Genomic DNA, 15016 nt, shown 5'->3' with positions numbered 1-15016 from the left:
AATTCTCCATACTCATGGACCTTCTATAACACCCTTAGTCCATGTCTTTCTAAGTCCATCTTTTATGTCTAAGCATACCACCAAACTCATTATTTATTTAAAATTTAAATAATAAATCTGCATAATAATAAAAAAAATCCTTTATTATTATTTTACAAAAAGTTCAAATGTTACAAATAATTTAAATATAAAACCAAAATAGTCCCTTTCTTTTAAAAGTTTACCTCTTTTTTACTTTTAAAGCTAATACATCACAAATGAAAATATTATATTTGTATTTTAAAAAAACTAACTAAAAAGCAAATATGTTAGAAATACGACATGAAAGTAACTTGATTGGAGATATTGATAATCATCTTGTGGACAACATCACACACTCGCATTTCAGAATGGACATTTAGTCTCTTACAATTGTAATGTTCATATATTGTTCTCTATTTGAATAAAGAAAAATGAGCGTCTTAATTAATATAATACAAAAATTTTATTTTTTAATTGCTTCAACCTATAACAATTGTATATATTCAAGTTATTGAATTAATCTTTATTTTAAGAAAAATAAAATGTACTTTTTTTTGGAACGGCGACTTTTCTTATGTGTTAGGTCACCGGCTCACCGCACTCTTCACATTTGGAGTGCCATGTTATCCCACTTTGGGCAGACTATTTTGTCTTAACCAGGATTACGCTGGCTTCAGAGTTTGATTTAGACGTTCTATCGGGGAAATCATACCGCCGACTGTCACTTAACATGATCATGATATGATATTACACACACCACTGTGATTAATATATATACTCCACATTTAGATACACACCATTTGAAGAAACACTAAGTGAACCTGGTAAGATCAGTTAAGCCACAATGTCCCCAAGTAACTCAACAAATTATCTATATTCGTCACGTTCACATCATTAATCAAATTCTATCAACTAATATAAAGATAAAGATTTACATAATTTAGAAGGCCATCCAATACTCATATTTGATCATCCTAGAAAGAATTATTTGAGTTCGCCATTTAGTTTTGAGGTCAGCATGTTCATCTATACTCAATTTTGAAACTATAGATTATAGTACTTTATTTTTTGGGTGTTTGCACAAGATTTTATAACCTTTTACAAATATTGAAGTGAAGTGTGGTATGATGTGGCGATGACATGGCACTATAAATTGGGAAGTAAAATGGCATCCATACCTAATAGCCTCATGACATAGTTTCATGGGTTATATGTAAACCAACCCTTGTTGTTTTTTATCATGTTAGTAATAAACGATAAAAGTCAATCTATCAAAACTCGATCGTGTTCTTGGTTTTCGTGTGCTCCTGATTTTACAAAACAAGGCTGTAAATTATTTAAAACTTTTGGTAACATGTAACACGTTTTTTTTTTCTCAAACTAGATTAAAAAGGAAAAAAAGTAAAACCCAAACGTTGATAAAGTGCAAATGTTGCAGCGGCTATTCAACACGAACGTGTTTGGTGTCAATTAGATTCGTTACGTACCAACCAAACTAAAAACCAAAATTCGTAAAATGGATATATTTAGGCAAAAAAATTATTGGAAAACAAATAAGAAAGAAAATATTTAGCGAGTTACTGAAAAAAAAATTGATTGATAAAAAAATATAAAAAAAAGTTTTTGAATTTACTGGACAAAACATGTATAAGAAATATGTAATAGAAATAAATAATATACTAACTAATAGGATAACTAGATTTAAAAGTAAAAGGTTAATACAAAATAAAAAGAAAACATCAAAATAGTAAATAGTATTAAAGGAACACTAAAATGGTAAATATTTTTTTCACTAACACTAGTTTGTGAAAAAACTGAACATGTAACACCACAAATTTTAAGTTCTTTTAACCCCCCCCTCCCCCCCCCCCCCCCAAGCCTAGAAGGAAAGATCCCACATAAAGAAAGAGCAAGAGTAACATAAAAAAATGACGATTCACTTCGAGGGAAAAGTGGAAGAAGAGAGGAGATTCTCGAACACGTCAAATGATCCAATAACTTCGAGATTATTTTCTGAAGAATCTTGTGAAATAAAAAAGGGGTGGAAAAAACAACAGAAAGAAATTGACTAGTTATCATTATAAGAGTTTTTTTTTGTCATTAAGAAGCACAAAAAAGGCGTCGCAAAAATGGCATTGCCCTTCCCATTCCTATCCTTACCCTTTTAGAACCGTAAATCGATTCATCTTCGAGTTCTACTTAACAGAGGAAAGGAAAGGAAATTGATAGAACTAATAAGATGTTTGTGTTCCTAAGTTTCATTTAAAGAGGGAAAAGAAATGATAGAAGAATATTTGTGTTACATAATTTCATTAAAAGAAAGAAAAGAAAAGAGAAGAAAGGAAAAGAAAAAAAATAAGGAAATAAAGAGTAAAATGAGGTGCAACTACTTTAATGAGCCTAGAGATAAAAATAATATGAGTCACAACCAAATTTAACCAATCACATAATAACACAAAATTTATAGAGAACAAAATGATTAAAGGATCAAATGGACATTTAAACCGGAGTTTGTGGTTCTAGAAATCAAGAGCTTTTAGAGAAAAAACATATTAAATAGTTAAACTATTATTGGATTTTGATTGACAAGTTATTTAGTGCCTTCGTGTGAATGTGACGATAACATGACATAATGTTTTTTCAATTTTTACTTAAATCATTGCACATAGTCTTAGTATGCATAAACAAATTGAGACATATGAGCTAAGTACTGTGAAATGTGTCCAACATCAAATCAGAAGATTGAAGGCTGCTAATATCTTGAAGAATATTTAATATAACAATTAGTTTATTATTATAAGATAAGTTAGTCTTATATTATTTAATTCTATTTGTTTTGGATTCAAATTCTGTATTTGAGTTAGTATAGGATTAGAAACCATGTGTTTATATATACCATAGGTTCGTGACAAATTTTGCCAAGAGGGGAAAGAAGAAAGATGTGGGTGGGTGCTAAAGAACAAAGCAATTGGTTTTATCATCTACGTATGTGATCATGACTTGTAGTTTTATTTGTTTTTTTATTATTAATTTTTAAGGAATAGACTTATTTTTTTATAATTATTTAATCTAAATTGGTTATGGAAAATAAAAAAATAGTTGATGATAATATGGGTCAATGGCCCGTGAGAAAACTATTGAATTAATTTTGTTTTCATTTATCAACAATCGGAAAAAAAATTAATTGGTTACCAAAATCCTTTATTTATTAGTTGTTACCATATATGATAAATATTATTTTTTATTTAATTATAATGCTAAACATTTGGAAATTCATAAAAGGAAGTTTAAGGAATCATAATTGGAAAACTTTTGATAACACTAATATTGGGATTTGAAATTATTAAATTACACAATCTCCTAATTTGAATGTAAAAACATTGATATGTAATTTGAAATTCAATTCAATTAATTTCTATCTTTTATCTTATAATGTTATACTTCCTAACTTAGATTTAAGTGATCTTGTCCTTCTTTCTTTATATTTACAGCAAAAAACACTTACTCACTCGTAAATTATAATTATGTTATCTATATTATACGTATTGTTACGTATTTATCAACTATAAGTTTATGTTATTTATGTAACCAACACCTATTGTTATGAAATCTATATTTCTTTTAGATATTTTTATTATTTTATTTAACTTTGTATAGTACACAAAGTTTCTAACCTTGTAGTATCTACCTATATAATAAAAGTGTGGATTTTCAACAACTATTTTTCCTACTTTTCATCAAAACTCTTTAATTGTCACATGGCATTTTGACATTTTTTTTATTTTTTCATTTTCATTAAAATACTTTTTATCAAATCTTTTTAAATTACCATATGCATTTTGAAATTTTTTTTATTTTTTCATTTTCATTAAAAAACTTTACATCAAATCTCTTTAAATTGTCACATGATATTTTATTAATTTTTTTTATTAAAATACTTTTCATCTAATCTCTTTAAATTGTCACATGACATTTTGACATTTTTTTTTATTTTTTTCTTTTCATTAAAATTAAAATTCAATTCACATATAGCGGGTTATGTAAACAACCAGACTATGTCAAAAGCAATTCTATTTTCATCATTCAGACTTAAATCTAACAATTCTATGTAATTCTCAGCCCTGATTCTATAATGATTATACTCTAATTCAAAGTATAAATGCGATTAGACTATACATATTCAGTTAACGATCGCCGTCTGCTTTTGCATTCGTCTTCTACATTGGAATTATAAGGTTGTTTGACTTCTTCTTTTTACATGTGTTTCAATCGATATTCATCAACATGGGTATCGATTTATCGAATACAACACAAAATTAAAACATTCATTGGAGATTCGTTGGTAAAAACATGGGTTTCGATAAATTAATTATATCCTTTGGTTCTTTGCTTAAATCCAATTTATGAAATGGGATTTCTCAAATTTTATTACTTTGGTTTGAAATTAAAGAGTTCTATTCAAATTTCTATATAACTTTGTATAACATGGCCTATATATATATATTTAGTCTCCATGAAAGTTTACCGATAGAAAACTTTAAAGTTTTGTAACGTTTGTTAACTACTATAAAACACTAATGTCTATTACGTGTATGCTATTGGTAATTTTATGATATTAACAAAAATGTTTGTAATTGTTTATATTATCATTTATTTATCGTTTTTGTTTTATTATTACCCTGTGTACTACATGTGTTTTTTTATTATATATTTTTTACTAACCCGTGTATCACGCGGGTTCTAACCTAGTAGTATAATATCATAATTCATAGCACATGTCATATTATGTCACATATTATATAATAACAAATTATATCGTTTCATTTCCTATCATAGCATATATGCTATAAAAGTGAAGGAATTCTTCTTACTAATCATCTACTCAATTTTTTCTTGAAAAAAGATATGAATACAATGGGTAAAGTTGTAATCTCCATTGTTGCAACTGTAATCTTGAGGTGGGGTTGGAAGTTACTTAACTGGATATGGCTTAAGCCAAAGAAGCTAGAGAAGTGGCTAAGAGATGAAGGTTATAAAGGTAATTCATACAAGGTTCTAATGGGTGACATGATAGAGTTTGCAACTCTAATGAAACAAGTTAAATCAAAGCCCATTCAAGTCACCCATGATATCACTTCATATGCCCTCCCCTTTGATCATCACATCATATCCAAATACGGTATATATTCATCATTTTCTTCTTTTTTCTATTTTATTCTAGTTGTTTTTACTCGGTATTTCATTATTAGTTTGAATCAGTTGTGACTCTGATTATTGTTTTGAATGTGATACACGATAAGATTATTTAGCCGTATCTCTTACACTCTCTTTCTCTTACCACTTTTGAATAGGTAAAAAATCTTTCATATGGTTAGGGCCAATACCAAGGATGTATATCACAGATCCAAAGTTAATAAAAGAGATATTATTAAGAGTAGATGACTTTCAAAAGCCATATCCTGAACCGTTTAGAGATAGCCTCACTGCCGGACTTCTTGCTACCGAGGGTCAAATATGGATGAAACACCGTAAAATCATCAATCCCGCTTTTAATCTGCAAAATCTCAAGGTTCGTTTAGAGAACACGCTAATATTGGATTTGATCCAACAGTTTTAGACTTAACTCAATATTTAATTTTGTTATTTTCGTACATAACAAATCTATATAAACATTATCATAGTTCTGTTTAATTTATTATTAACTTATATAGTAGTATGGTACGTATGACTACTAGAATGCTATCACTACCAAATTCAATTATATTGTATTAGGGCATTTTAGAAACCAAATATTGGTAAAGGAGTTGGATAATCTTCCCAATAGGGTGCGGGTTCGAGTCCCGTGGTGGTAAAAAAATTGTTTAAATGAAGAAGAGAGTTAAAAAGTATGTGAGTTATCGTTAAAAAGAAAAAAGTATACAAAGGAGCATTTCGATATATAGACATGTCTTAGTTAGTAAGGGTATACAGGCAGGCAATGGTGAAGCTTCGACGAAAATGCGAGGCGGGCGGACTCAATATGTATAAAACTTTTCATAATCCTGGTAGATTTACACCACTGAGCAAAAAATAGTGGAGCCGGAACACCCCCCCCCCCCCCCCCCCGGGGTTACATTAATCTAATGATCAATGTCTATTCTTAATACTACCAACTCCGCAGTTAAATATGTTTCAGTTGAAAAGTACATGATGGGTGACAACCGGTAAATCTCTAGTTGAGCAATCAAAAACAAATCCGTAAATGAAGTAAATGAACAATATTAATTGGTTTGAAGGGTCTTATGATACATACCATATCTCGTATTCTTGATCGATACAACTCTTATATAATTCATTGCTTGATGTGTGCATAGATCATGTTCTCGGCTATCACCTCAAGTTGTAGTGATATGATCCACAAATGGGAGCTTCTAACTACTAAATCCGGTTCCACCGAAGTGGACATATGGCCATACATCGATAATTTAGCAGGTGATGTAATTTCACGAACCGCTTTTGGCAGCTCTTATGAGGAAGGAGAAAAGATATTCCTAATCCAAAAAGAACAAATTGATCTTTTATTCCAATCTATTAATATGCTTCACATTCCTGGAAGAAGGTATCAAAAAAGACACTTGGATAATATTAATCAAATATATGCACAACATATGAACAATTTTTTGTTTTGAAACTTTAGGTTTATACCTACTCGAGCCAACAAGAAGTTTCAAAAGAACGATAAAGAGCTTCGATCTATATTAATGGATTTGATCAACAAGAGAAAGAAAGCAATTGATATGGGAGAAGGTAAGCAAGATGACTTACTTGGAATTTTGCTAGAATCACATAAGAAAGAGATTGAAGAAAATGGAGTGGGATTGAGTATGGAAGACGTGCTCGAAGATTGTAAACTATTCTACATTGCTGGATCCGAAACAACCTCGAATCTAATCGTTTGGACGATGGTTTGTTTGAGTTTGCATCAAGAATGGCAAATCATAGCTCCAGAAGAGGTTGTTAAGGTTTTCGGTGACAAAGAACTTGATTTTGAAGGTTTAAAAGACCTCAAGATTTTGAAAATGATACTAAACGAGGTTCTTAGATTATACCCTCCAGTGATCATGATGATGCGGGAGACACAAAAGAACACGAAGCTAGGAAACATGATGATACCTCCGGGTGTAAGATTAGCATTAGTCATGTTGCATGTTCATCATGACCCTGAATTATGGGGAGACGATGTAAACGAGTTTAAACCTGAAAGATTTGAAGATGGGATTGTGAATGCAACGGAGGTCAAAGGGTCGACCCCGTTCTTCCCATTTTCTAATAGTCCCCGTGTTTGCATTGGACAAAACCTTGCAATAACAGAAGTGAAAACAGCCATTGCAATGATCCTACGACGCTTCTCATTTGAGCTTTCACCATGTTACAAACATTCTCCATTCCCATGGTTTACTCTTCCACCTCAATTTGGTGCTCACTTGATGTTACATGCCACACCATTGGTTAATTAAACCTACATACTACATAACCATGTACAATGAGTGTCATGCATCATCATGAGGGTATTATAACTTAGTGTTGGTTATTTTCTTTATAAACCAATATAACGGAATTGTTATTTCAATACTAATAGACATTAATCAATTTGAATTAGTCTCCTGAACCATATACTTCTTGTTATTTTGCCCAAACCATCATAACTGAACATTTTGGTTACCGGATTATATATCAATCGGTCGGTTTCAGTTGAAAGATATGTCGATTATCGGGTTTCAGGAATGAGATAGTGTTATCTTTTAGTTAAGATCTAGTTTAAGAGGTTAGTCCAAACATAAATGAGCAGGTTGAATGAAGATTGGTTCCAATGTCATAACAATGGCAAATTAATGTCAAGGTTATTCAGTATTTAACTATAGATGTTTCATTGTAAAAAACTATCATGTTAATAAAATCTAGTTAGTTGTTAGTTGGATGCACCAACTTGCTCTTTCCTTTGTATCGGATCAAATACAAATGGTTTTATCAATAAAATCTAGTCATTTGCATGTTTAGTAGTTAATTTTATTTGTATTGAATCAAATATAAATGATTTTTTTTTGTGAGTTAAAGCTCGATTGACAGAAAAGGAATAACCACAATTGTTAATCCTTTTTAGAGCTTTCTCAATGGGTTCTCCATATCCATCTTTATTTCTAAAATTTAGAAAAAAACATCCAAATAATCACTTCAACCCATAACCCATTCTCTATCTCCAAACTCCATCTCTAAATTTTAGTAAAATGATATAAGAAGCCTCTAAATTTAGAGTGTTCCATAATACTGCATTTTCATCTACCCTTCTATAAATTTATATTAGAAATAATTTTATATTGAAAATAATAATAAGACAAATGAATATAGAGATGGTAATGGAGAATGGGTTGGAGGAGGTTATTGAAAAATGATGTATAAATGAAAGAAATTATGTTTTCATGTGTTAATTTATACTTACATTCTTTCACCAATTTTCTAAAAACCAAATAACATTTTAATGATTTATTATTTAAAAATATATATATATACATGAAATAGTGAGTTATACTTTCCTTAAATTTCTGATTGCTTTCCCAAGTTTTTAAGTTCTTATTATGCATAACCCTTTGCGTAATAATACGTATCTGTATCAAATGCTACGTGATTAGATAAATTATTATTATTAATTAATATACTATAAATTAAAACTTTGGTGCCGCTTTGACACCTATTAGAACATATGTAATGTTATCATTAGGCCACGTCATCTTTTATGTTTTTTTTGGGGTAAGAAAAACTAGTTGGTTAATAATTATATATGAACGTTTTATATTATAAATTATGGTACATGATTATATACGCGTGATACGTGATTACAAAATATAATTTACGTGCCTTATAACTGAAACAGGATCAAATACATTTTATTTTTAACATGAAAACAGTAAGAACCAATTTGTTGTGATAATTAGGTTTACTTTTATAGGTGTTTGCTGTTATTTTGTGTTCGTATTTGCTAATTTTCGATTATGAGACGTTATAAGTATTTGTTTATTTATATTTTGTTGTTGTTATTAGATGTTTTCTTTTGCTGTTATAAGTAATTGCTGGTATATGCTGTTATTATTATGTTCTTGATTTTGATTCTTTTGTTGTAGTTTTTATGTTCTTTTCTTTGTTATTATAAGTCATTGTTTATATAGATTGGTATCGTAGTTGGTATTGTTTCTTACGTTCGCATTTTTAAATAAATTGGTATTATTTCCTACGTACTCATGTTAAGATCAAAAATGTAGATGAACCTTCCCCTTATAACTTATTATATAAACTTCCCTTATAACTTATTATATAAACTTACTCTTCACACTTTCACCCTTCATACAGGAACAACCCACGTGTTAGAATGATCATATGTGGATGCTAAAGCATGAGGTGTATATGTGTTACTTAACATCCGTACAATTCCATAGTGACTCATCATTGTTTAAATTACTTGCCGTTATTATTGTTCTTCTTGGCATTTTTCTTCTATTATTTAAAAAAAAAATGGAAACAATTGGTAAAGTTGCAATGGCCATTGTTGTAGTTGTGATCGTGAGTTGGGGGTGGAAATTACTAAACTGGGTATGGTTGAAGCCTAAGAAACTAGAGAAGTGGTTAAGAGATGAAGGGTATAAAGGTAATCCATACAAGCTTCTAATAGGTGACATGAAAGAGCTTGAAGCAATAGTGAAGGAAGATCAAAGCCAATTCCAGTCACCCATGATATCACTTCATATGCTCTACCTTTTGATCATCATATCATCTCCAAATATGGTATTAATTTATTCGTTGTTGCTCTAAACTAGGAGCGGTGCACAGTTCGGTCTGTGTCGGTTTTGGGCTAAAACCAAAACTTCAGTTTTTTAGTTTTTGAAAACCGTATGGTTTGATTTTTCATTTTTAGTTTAGTTTTGGTTATTCGGTTTGTCAATATATAGAGCTTGAAATTTTTGCAAAGTAACGAAATTTGGGTGTAAATTTGACTTACATATTTATTAAATTTTTATAAATTACTCGAAATAAAAAAAATTAATATCTATAAATTCAGTTCGGTTTTTCACGTTCTTTTACTTGCAAAACCAAAACCAAAACCGAACGTAAGTTTGGCTTCAACAAAAACATAAATCCAGACTGTTGGTTTTTGTTTTGGTTTTTCATGTTTTTTATTTCGGTTTTTGGATCGAGCTTTTTCAGTTTTATGCACACCCGTACTTTATATATGAATATCAAACCGTTAAGTAAATGCTTAGTCTTACATATTAATTTTGCAGTTTTTACGATCCTCTATTTTAAATTTTCCTGTGTTTAATCTCTCCTTTTGGGGAGAAAAGTTATATGTGAGTCGAGTTCAAAAAAATAATTGTTTAAAATTTATTTTATTTTTTAAGTTTTGATCAAGGATAATGATTTTGAAAATGGTAGTCTTAACATGAAACATTTGAGCAGGTGAAAAATCGTTCGTGTGGTTGGGGCCAAAGCCAAGGATGTATATAAGGGATCCAGAGTTGATAAAAGAGATATTATTAAGACCAGACGAGTTTCGAAAACCCCCTCCCGTGCCGTTACAAGAGAGCCTAGCCGGTGGACTTCTTGTCGCTGAGGGTCTCAAATGGATCAAACATCGTAAAATCATCAATCCAGCTTTTAATCTTCAAAATCTGAAGGTTCGTGTAGATGATACCCTCATAACTCACAATTTATTAATGTTATTTTTCAGTCCATTAATAATCCTACATATCATTATGGAACTTAACTATATTTGATCAGAAGGTTTTATATATTTGTAACTCGTTGACACGTTTAATACCGATGTATTTGGTTTTACAAAAACAGGATTTGTAAACTTATAAATGCGTCAAATTTAACGTCATCCAATTTGGACAAGAGGGATATTTGGCTCGTAAGAAATACCCGACCATAAAATACAAGTTTTAGACCCATTCTATCTGGGTTAATAGAGAGCTCCACAGTTAAACATGTGTGGGTGGGGATGGTCCGGAAAGTATGACCTCATGGGAAGGGTCTACTCAAACAACGCAAACAAATCCATAAGTTTTTTTTTTAATCCCAACGGACCCCTATGAAATTATTTAGAGGTATATATATGTTAAAAATCCTTACTTACCCCGCTGACCCTTATGAAATTTTGACACCGTTCCTTTTCCGACATTGTAAATTTTTTTCCCGGGTCTGCCACTGGATGTATGCATTCTAGAGGTCTCCATTTGAGCAACGGAAAATAAATTTATAAACTCTTTGTAAGCGAAAAAGATAATATCAGTTGGTATACATAATACATAACGTCTTTCATTTTCTTGATCGGTCCAAATCTAAAACAATTCATGAATTGATGTGTGCATAGATCATGTTCTCGGCTATCCGCTCAAGCTGTAGTGATATGATCCATAAATGGGAGCTACTAACCGCCAGATCCAATCCCACAGAAGTCGATGTATGGCCATACATCGATAATTTGGCCGGAGATGTGATTTCACGAACAGCTTTCGGTAGCTCTTATGAAGAAGGGGAGAAGATATTCCAAATCCAAAAGGAACAAATCAATCTTATGTTTCAAATGCTTGTTATGCTTCGTATTCCCGGAGCTAGGTAAGTAAAACAGTAAATAATATTGATATATCTAGTCTAGTAATCTTAATCAGATTATATGTAATGAATAGCATATTGGAATTGATTTGTTTGGAAATTTAGGTTTATGCCAACCCGAGCAAAAAAGAAGTTCAAAGAAAACGTTAACGAGCTTCAAGCACTATTGACGGCTTTAATCAACGAAAGGAAGAAAGCAATTAAGAAGGGAGAAGGTACGTGTGATGACTTACTTGGAATTTTGCTAGAATCAAACAAAAGAGAGATTGAAGAACATGGAGTTGGAATGAGTATGGAAGATGTTATTGAAGAATGTAAACTATTCTACATTGCTGGATCCGAAACAACCTCGAATCTTATGGTTTGGACAATGGTTTGTTTGAGTATGCATAAAGAATGGCAAACACGAGCTAGAGAAGAGATTGTGAAGCTTTTCGGTGACAAAGAACTTGAACTTGAAGGTATAAAAAACCTCAAGATTTTGACAATAATACTAAATGAGGTTCTTAGGTTATACCCACCCGTGATCATGATGACACGGGCAACTCACAAGAACACGAAGCTAGGAAACATGACGATACCATCGGGCATTGAGTTAATGTTAGCCATGATGCATGTGCATCATGACCGGGAAATATGGGGAGACGATGTAAAATGAGTTTAAACCTGAAAGATTCGCAGAAGGGATTGTGAATTCGACCAAGGGTAAAGGGTCGAGTCCATTTTTCCCATTCTCTAGTGGTCCTCGTGTTTGTATTGGACAAAACCTTGCGATGATGGAAGCGAAAACAGCGATGGCGATGATTTGCAACGCTTCTCGTTTGAGCTTTCACCGTCTTACAAGCATTCTCCTTTCCCTATGCTCACTTTTCCACCTCAGTTTGGTGCTCACTTTGATTCTACGTAATATTTCATAATTTTTGGTTTTTTATGTGTGTAGTTTATATATAAATAATACTACTATGTGATTTCTCATAGTTTGTAATATTCATATATAGGACATGCGACATATCTACTACAAAGTGAGCCTATAGAGTCCCACAAATCTGCAGTATGTAGAGACGCAAATCTCAGTTATTGTTCAAATATCGGTTAACCGTTTTGGTCATGCTGGTTAATAATCGGACCGGTTATTGATCGACGTGATTTTTGAAATAACCGGTTAGGTTAATTATAAAAACAGGTTTTAACTTGTCTAAAAACCTAAACCTATGATACTGGTTAGGTTAATGATCAGTTTAATGCTAATTATATAAAAATAAACTCAATTAAAAGACTCCTTTTTTATCTATTTCGAAAAATTTTAGAATTCACGAACATAATCTAGGTAAAAAAACATAGAAAATAACGAACATATTTTACAACTCGGTATCCGATCGCCGTGGTCGTCGTCGTCGTCATCACTTAGTGTTTATTAGCTCATAGTGTTTATTGGGGAACAGGGATTCTTCAATGTAAGATATCAATGTCGCTAGTAAAGGTGTTGCTCCTTAAATAGTTGGAGGTTCTAATCCTATGGTAAACATTAGTGTAGATTTATAACTTATAAGTAGGTAGCTAGAGAGGGTGGGTACTTAGCATTAAAAATTAAAAAATCAAAGATAAGAATACAATGTTTTTTTTATAGTATTAGTGGTACCTGAATCATGTGATAGGTAATAAGGTGGTGTGTTTGTGGTTTAACCATTAAAGGCTTGATGAAAGCGTCACATCAATAACATTTCAGTGTCATCTAGACAAAGGATTTTAACTAGCCAATTAAATAAAATAATATTAAAAAAAAAGATGTGATTGGTTGTTAGTGAAGGTGGACCCCCAACTATTGTCTTGGGTAACATGATGGCGCTGAAAGGAGGGGTGAGGGTGGACGAAATTGGCGCCGCTATTGGGGGGGGGGATTGTTGTGGTTAAAGGCTTAGGCTGCTTTGATGTCGGTCATGAAACCTCCCACAACGAGCAGCCGAAGGAGCAAAAATAACATTAAAAATTCCATAACACATACGTAAAAACAAGCAAACAAATTATATATCTAGTTTATCAAGGTAAGCTTCTTTCCTTGTTAAATTTATAGCACATTAAAAATTTTGCCTATAACTAAAACTGACATGTGATTATCTCATTATAATTAACATTGTCGTCCGTACAAAAAAAAAAGAAGAAAAAGTCACATTGTCGTTAGTGGTTAGTCAATAAAAAAAATTAAGTGGGCGATAGATAGTAATTCAATAAGAACAACATTTATGTAGTTGGTATGTTATAAAAAGCTTATTTTAGTAGGTTCAGGTTGAATAATTAATATTTAACTAATATTTTAAAGTCTTATTTTTTGGAAAAGGAATACTGTAAAAATGTTATTGATCACAACCTACTGATTAGGGATAGTGTTGATTTTTAAGTTTATTTTATAACTTTCGTTATTTTGTTCTTTAAAGAGGCTTAAACATTTAGAAAATTGACAACTTAACCACTAAAGTAAAAGAACACAACCATCCCCCTATTTCTCTTCTCTTTCTTTATTTTTTTTAAGTGAAACTCAAGAATACAGTGTTATAAACTTGATGGTTTAAAATTGATCTTGTTATCGATGAATCATGAATCTGCATTCAATTCCTTTTATGCTGCAACTTTAATCTTCTTTTATGTCCACGACACATCATTTTTCCATCTCACCCCCATAACCAAATAATTATATTCATTTCATTTTACTCATCCAAAATTTTAGTTATTTAATTCAAAAAGTAATTAACAATAAATAATAATAATAAATAATATTTATAACGCATTTTTCTTAAGTTTTTATTTATTTTCTTATCAAATCAAATTTCATGATAGCCAACATAATTTCATCATCTATCCCAATAAATATTTGGTACCCGCATACAAGTGATGGTATTCCTCTTCGGTGCCAAACCATTTTCTTTTAAAGACGTCAGACATATATATAAAAAGAAACAAAACCATGACTAGCGAGAAACTAGATCGGGGGGGGGGGGGGGGGGGGACAAGGAAAGCGTTACACATACATCAGAGGGTTTTAACAACCACTTTGTCCAAGAAACATGACATTTACTAGATCGAAGCACTATACCAAAAAAAAAAAAAGATAATTGAACGATATTCATCAAAAAAGGCGTTCCTTACTTCCTTTTAAATTGAAGATGATGTTCTCAGCCTCCAAATATTCCACCAAGTGATAAAGATAATCGAACCAACTAACCTCTTTCTTCTTTTCCACTAAGTGAGTCGAACTAAGCCAATTCATGGTGGGGGGGGAGGAGATCGATCCACCGGATGCCCGAATATCCAACCAAGTGGCAATTTTGCTCAAAATCTGAGAGATAGGAGGACAAAC

General features: G+C 31.4%; 3 pseudogenes across 1 annotated transcript; all 3 read left to right on the top strand.

Annotated features, from left to right (window-relative positions):
• The first annotated feature begins 4935 nt into the window (after nt 1-4935).
• Nucleotides 4936-6689, top strand: LOC143607951 (cytochrome P450 CYP72A219 pseudogene; annotated as a pseudogene).
• Nucleotides 6290-7606, top strand: LOC143607953 (cytochrome P450 72A14 pseudogene; annotated as a pseudogene).
• A 1904-nt stretch (nt 7607-9510) lies between these two features.
• LOC143607952 (cytochrome P450 CYP72A219-like) lies at nt 9511-12584 on the top strand (annotated as a pseudogene). The gene is made up of 4 exons (XR_013149098.1): nt 9511-9834; nt 10507-10724; nt 11423-11667; nt 11770-12584. The product of XR_013149098.1 is annotated as a cytochrome P450 CYP72A219-like (transcript).
• The last annotated feature ends 2432 nt before the right edge of the window (nt 12585-15016 follow it).

The sequence above is a fragment of the Bidens hawaiensis genome, unplaced genomic scaffold (assembly GCF_021521415.1).
Source record: "Bidens hawaiensis isolate Kalapana, Puna unplaced genomic scaffold, B.hawaiensis_p1.1 tig00091055_1, whole genome shotgun sequence".
Classification (NCBI taxonomy): domain Eukaryota; kingdom Viridiplantae; phylum Streptophyta; class Magnoliopsida; order Asterales; family Asteraceae; genus Bidens; species Bidens hawaiensis.
Note: the sequence above shows the minus strand (reverse complement) of the source record. Positions and strands in the feature narration are given on the sequence as shown.